Source organism: Oreochromis niloticus, linkage group LG14 (assembly GCF_001858045.2).
Source record: "Oreochromis niloticus isolate F11D_XX linkage group LG14, O_niloticus_UMD_NMBU, whole genome shotgun sequence".
In the NCBI taxonomy this organism is placed as follows: domain Eukaryota; kingdom Metazoa; phylum Chordata; class Actinopteri; order Cichliformes; family Cichlidae; genus Oreochromis; species Oreochromis niloticus.
This window is the reverse complement of record NC_031979.2, coordinates 37,623,749-37,630,266: the sequence shown is the minus strand read 5'-3', so window position 1 is coordinate 37,630,266 and position 6,518 is coordinate 37,623,749. Positions and strand designations below refer to the sequence as shown.

Sequence of the window (6,518 nt, the reverse complement as noted above, 5' to 3'; positions counted from 1 at the left end):
AGGAGCTTCACAGAGGGTCCTGCTGCCTCCTAGTGGCCCCAAAGCAGCTTTAAGTGTGTTTGTTTGTGGCGCATTTAGATGCTATTACCAGCAGTGCAGCACTCTGATGGTTTATCAGAAATAATTCAGCTTCTCCCTCCGGACTTTGACACAGTTGAGCTTTTTTTGGCCGGCTATCAGAGAGTTTTCAGTTTTCAGTCTTTCCTGGCAACACATAAAATTGACTTATCAGTTCTGTTTATCAGTTGTTGCTTTCTGTCAGTCAAAAGGTGTGAACTGCAGAATATGCACAAACCATAAATCCTGTCCCGTCACATGGCCCATGTGTCAGTTTGGTTAAACTTGTCTTGGCAAAGACGTTCTCACTAAAATTGCCCAGTGTCACTCAGGAGCACTGCAGCCAAATTCAGGAATAAAACCCTGACGTGATCATATTAATGATGAATCTCAAACACAGTCCAAGGCTTTATCCTTCAGTAAGGTGGCCAGTGATGTACTCGCCCAACAGACTCAGTAATCACACTTCTGCTTCAGTGCTTCCTTCATCGTCGGAGCAATGTGTCAAAACCTTCCTCGGCTCCCAGTAAATTCAGGAAACACATCGGTCCTGCACTGGTGCCCACTCAGCTCTACGGCTGGGTTTATTGCGCCTGCGGCACAGATGCACTGTGTGCAGTGTTTTCACGTCACTCTCAGCCAGTCATTACTTTCTAAACAGGGACTGCAAGAACTTAAAACATACATGAATCCATATAAAACGTAGATATACGCATGATACAACATGCGTAGCATCACTGCATAGATCCGTGCAGATCCAGTCCTTTTCACTCTGTTTATTTAACTCAGACCATTTCATCAACTTGTAGAATACTGATGCAATTAAACGACCAGCAGGGGGCGACTCGTCTGGGTGCAAAAACACTCACGGTTGCACAGCCTCCTGAGACCCAGCCTGTTCATCCATGTCCTCTGTGATGGACATTTGTTTTTGGTATAGCTTTTGACTTATTTGAGCTGCTCTGCTAACTCATGATGTGCTTGATAGAGGACATCCTGGGCTTTCAGTGATATGTCATGTGTTTGGGCCTTTGTTAGCTCCAAAGAGGAAGGAAACCACAACAACAGTTCAAATGGAAGATACTTTTTTTCCTCGGTTCTTGGGAGGATAGAAGTTTGTGGGAAAGCGTCAGCTCCTTCATCACAGTCCCGTTAAAGTCAGAAAGGATGAATATTCATTAGATGCTTTCTGGCTGATGACTTGTGAGTGATCGTTTCCACTCTTAGATGCTTATGTTGTAGATTTATCATGTATTTATAGTAGCGACTCACTCTGTAATATATATTTTACATCCATCCTGAGCCTGTCCAACTCCAGCATTACCTTATAAGAACAAAAAGCTAGCAAATTTTCATTCTCTTATTTACAAGATGTGCTTTCTGAGACGTGTGTCATTGTAATAAAAATGGTTTCATCGGGGCATCGAGCCAGCCAACGATCTCCATTTCCCATAATCCGCACCCTTTCTTCATCTGTTGCTCTCTGAGATTTGGTTTTTCCAAGCTTGGAAATGAAAGCACAGGTATGTTGGTTATGCGGTGACAAGCGACACGTGGGCGAGTACTTGGATGACAGACTAAACAATAGGCCGCATGCCGCAGCAGTCACAGGGAACTCGTAGGTGTCATTTCACCACTTATTCACCTGCCAACACAGTTACAGGAAAAGCAACAAAACAATGACTAACAAAATCACAAAGAAGCACAAAACCTCCACAAAATGACTCAAAATCACAAACAGTTACAAAACCCGACATAACTAAAAGAGAAACAACCACCAGGAAATGACTCAAGATGACATAAAACCACTAACATGGATTCAAAACCACAAAAAGGGTTTAGAAAAGCCACAAACTACCACTTGGGACTAAATTTCTCAAGAAGTCAATAAACACTGAAAAAAATGTCACCAATCAGATGCAAAAAGAGCTGAAAAGAGACACATGATGATATAATGAGTACAACAACAAAGCTACAAAGACACAAAAGGAGACAAAACTTCCAAAAACAAAGCAAAACCAGCAGAAAATCACTCAAAAGCAAAACATGACCAAGCATCTGCCTTTGTGCTTTTAAAATCGAGGTGATAGTTTAGGTAAGTGTAAAAACTGCAGTTCCTCTGATGTCCAGCAGAGGCCCCATAGACTCCCATGTTAAAGTTTTACATGTTTAACGCCTGATACAGAAACGGTTTGGTCTGTGGACAGTTTAATCCTTCGTGTCAGCTCTATCTGGATTTTAGTTAAGGGGCGTGGCTGCTTTCACTGACAGGTGCATGTTGTTACCTGTAAAGTTCATGGCTGCAGGAAGTTTGATCGTTGCTGTTGGTCAAATACAGTCGCTTCAAAAAACCAACACGGCGGTCCAACAGCAAGGCTTTGAAACATCCTCACGCCAACAGGTGGCTACATCCATCTTTTACATACAGTCTATGTGGTTGCAACACAAACAACAGTGGAAAATATTTGACCCAACCTAGAAAACCTGCAGAGTGAATGATGATCTGTCTGACGTTGTTTGAGATGAAAGCTGCCTGGAGGTTTCAGAAACAGTAACTAAAGGTTTGTCTTTGCAGGTGAAATTCGATTAGGATTTTTTACTGTAACGGTTGCATCATGCTGGACGACCGCCAATGCTGTCAGCATGCAGCGCCAGCATGACGCTGGCTTTTTCCCCTCCTATCCTGCTGTGTGCTGTGAAAGGCTGTGCGCTCTGGCTGCTCGTGATCAAACACTACATCTGTGGCTCTTTGAGCAAAATCACAGCGAGGATTTGTGAGTGTACGACGGGCCAATCAGACACCTCGACTTTTGTTTATAACAAAGGAGCAGTGGGAGACAAACTACAGCTCATATGCAGTGGAAGAAAACTCCTGGAAGGACATGAAGTCTGACCCCGCCCACTCCGGCTGACTGACAGGTGCACTGACTGACAGGTGTGGATGGATGTGAGAGGAACAGGCCAACAGAGCCACAGCTCTGCTGTGCCTCGCTGGGTTTTTGTCCCGACTGTCACAAACAATGAAACCGAAAGCATGTCAGTGTGTGTGTGTGTGTTGGCAGAATTCCAGCAGGAAATGAATGAAGTTTTCCTGGTTCAGTGAACTTTGACCCTGTTTAACTCCCTCGACTGCCCACTGGCAGTGAGCACACAGAAGCTGCCGAGAAGCCAACAAAGGTAAAAATCCAGTGAATATTAAAATAGAAGCAGATTTAATGACACTCTGCAGACGCTGTTCCTCATTACCTCACACACCTGAGGTGTGCTTTTAGCCTCAGGTATTAAACAGGTGTAACCTTGCACAGCAGCAGGAGCCAAACTGCTCACTGTTGGAGGCTCCAGCAGTGACTCAGTCCCCACAGACCTCCATGTTAAAACTTAGCCAGTTAATTTTTTATATGAAGGCTTCTATGCAAGCATGGTAGGTCAAAACACAAACCCTGAGGCCTAAAACCATCCATGTTCTCACCAAACAAATCAATTTAAATGACACAGAGCATAAAAACTATTCTTGGAGTCTTACGGGGTCATTAAAGTCTAAATGTTTGATCCTCTGGGGAGCAGGAATGTGATTTCCTGCTTTTCAAATGCATGAATATTTTGCACTGATGGTCTTTTTGCTCTCAGCAAGCTGTTTTCAGGACTGCTGATGTGCTTGTGCAGGTTAAAGTTTGTAAAGGAATCAGTGCAACAGGCAGGATGTTGGGTCTCATTACAGGCCGGCGTGGGCTCAGTGGGATCTTCCTCCTCCTCCTCTCCGTCTGTCTGTCTCCTGGTAGAAGCTGGACCGCCGAGCGTCACCTCTCATTTGTCTGCAGAAACAAGGGCACAGTTATATAATTACATTCCTCGCATACTTTTCTCCAAGGAAAAAAAATGAACGTTTTAAGGAGAATATTTTCAGCTCCAGCAGTCACACTGGGAGCTGACCAGTACAACCAGTCCTGGAGTCTGATCCAATAATCTGTGTTTGCTCCTTTGTTGGGACCGAACAGTGATACAGGTGAAGCCGATTCTGGTACTCTACGTGACGATGAGGTTTGGGATGAGACTCGGCTCTGATCGTACATCAGCAGCAGGGCACATGAGGGTTGGTGTGTAGGTCATGTACAGTAGTACTATGTGTGTGTGTGTGTGTGTGTGTGTGTGTGTGGTATCGGTGGTATCGTAATCAGAGCGAGGCCGGAGTGAGAGTGCGGTACTTCCCCGCCGCCTGTTTCCGTCTCTGCACAGGAAACCACTGTACTGAACTGACTTCATGTTTACACAAGAAAACAATCAGATTTGTGACTCACACGGAGCTCCGCCCATTCACTTCCTGTACCGCGTCTGGCATCAGGTATTCCCCGTGTCACCTGTGTACTCATACACATCTGCCAGTTATGTAAGAGCGGAATACCGAGTGTTTCTGGTAAAACCCTTCGCTGTATTAGATTTAGCAGTGATTTAACCTGATATTCAAGTGATGAACGTTCAGTTTCACATTTGGAACGTCTGATCTGAAGTGACTGAAATCCTGTAAACGGCGTGACCTCAGCCTCGGTTTCTGGTCTGCGAGGCTGAGCTAAAAAAGAGACGCCAATCAGACTTCTGTCACATTAAACATTAATATCAAAATACATTTTGGATTTGTCACTCGTGTGCTGTCCAAAATTTCAGATATTTGCGATGCTGTGTAAAATTATAAATGTAAAAAATAAGGCAAGGCAGTGATTTCTCAGTCTCATAAACAGTATTTTGTTCCCAGTAGCACAGAAAATGTATCAAATGAGAAAATGCATCACTGAATTTGATGACAGCAACACATCTCATAAAAGGTGCGACTGAAAGAACAAAAGGCTGGAAAAATAAAGAGCTGGAGGAACATTTGGTAACTAATGAGTTTAATTAACAGCAGATCAGTGAGATGAGTTTTTAGGAGGTTCGCCAACCTGGAATAATGTTGCTCAACATAAAATTGTGAGGACTGCAGCACATAAAAGCATCAAAAGATTCAGAAATCTGGAGAAATCTCTGTGGGCAACGGACAGTTTTGGAGATCTGTGACCTTTGGCTCTGCAGGCAGCACTGCGATGGAAACTGAGATGTGATGGAAATCAGGAATGCCGGCAGTGTCAGGCCGTTGATGGTGTACAGATCTCTGAAGTCTTCAAACAAAAACAAACATGCTTTTCTTTGTCCCGGTGTCTGCAGGCCGTGCTGTGGACTTTCAGGCTTTGCCAGTGATGCTGGAGGATCTCTGACGGTTTATTTGAGCTCATGTGCAAATTTAAAAAACAAGATCTGCAGTCTCACATCTGTCTGCTTTCCAGGTGTTCGGTGGTTAATCTAAGATCTACATCACTTCCACTTTCCCACGCTCTCATTGCAGCATCACTGCTCTACTCCAGTCATTTTTCTGCCACCTTCTTCAGGCCAATCAGCCACCACTTTATGTGGTTTAAATCAGTGCTCTCCATCATTTTCCCTTTCAGACTCTAATTTGTGCACACCACCTCCTCCCCGTGTTACTGAGGCTCCATCCAAGCGTCCATCTCCACCTCCACCTCCACCTCCACCACCAGCCTAAACTCCAGGGGGTTGTGCCCTAATCCCTCTTCCTGCTGGGATTCTGTTCTGCTGCCATCGGAGTCTAATCGCCAAACAGCTTAACTGAATTCTGTATATCAATAAGTCGTGTTCAATTCCTTCCAATGATCTCTCCAATGACATTTCTGCCAGCGAATAACCGCAGTGATCTTTAAGAAGGAAAAGAACCAGTAAGGCAGTATCACGGGTTACTAATCCCAGGATTAAGGATTTCCCCGCTGTTTGATGTTTCTGGAGTGAAAGGGCAGATTTTTACGAGGTGGTATGTGGCAGGTACAGCGGTTAATGTTTTGCAGGTATAAGGCTACCTGCAGAGGGAACACAGGCCAGGGAAGTGAGGCATGCAGGAAAGACGAGAGTCCCAAAACACCAGCAGGCCCAAAGCCTGTTTTCTGAGTGTCGTGCTTTCAGCTGTCAGGCTGGAATGCGTCTGACATTTACTGTTTTCATGCACGTCAGACCTGTTTACCTGCAGCTCTGACGGCAGGTACCGTTGAGGGGGAAAGTAGATCTCTGTGTCAAGGCCTTTATCTTCCTTCATGAACTATGGCACATTCCTACACCTTACAAAGAGAAAAAGACATCAATAAAACAGTAGATTAAAATAGATTCTAATCCATTAAAATACAAAAAACAGCAAAATACAACCAGAACTAAGATTTTAAAGTTTATCCTGGCTTCTATGGGCAACCAGTGAAGCTGTTGAAGAATTGGGGTGATATGGTCTCTTAAGCTCGAGTTATGACCCGAGCTGCAGGATTCTGAAGATTTTGAAGTTTGTGGAGGGACTTAGCAAGGATGCAAGGATGGGGGAATTTTCAATATTAATGGAGAAACTGCGAGATTTGGTTAAGGTAGAGGCTGTGCCAACG

General features: G+C 44.4%; 1 long non-coding RNA gene across 1 annotated transcript; it reads right to left on the bottom strand.

Moving 5' to 3' along the window:
- Positions 1-2,865: 2,865 nt before the first annotated feature.
- Positions 2,866-6,214, bottom strand: LOC112842062 (uncharacterized). Its single transcript, XR_003213655.1, has 2 exons — positions 6,116-6,214; positions 2,866-3,869 (listed from the first exon to the last, which is right to left on the bottom strand). It is a non-coding gene; the product is annotated as an uncharacterized LOC112842062 (long non-coding RNA).
- Positions 6,215-6,518: the final 304 nt, after the last annotated feature.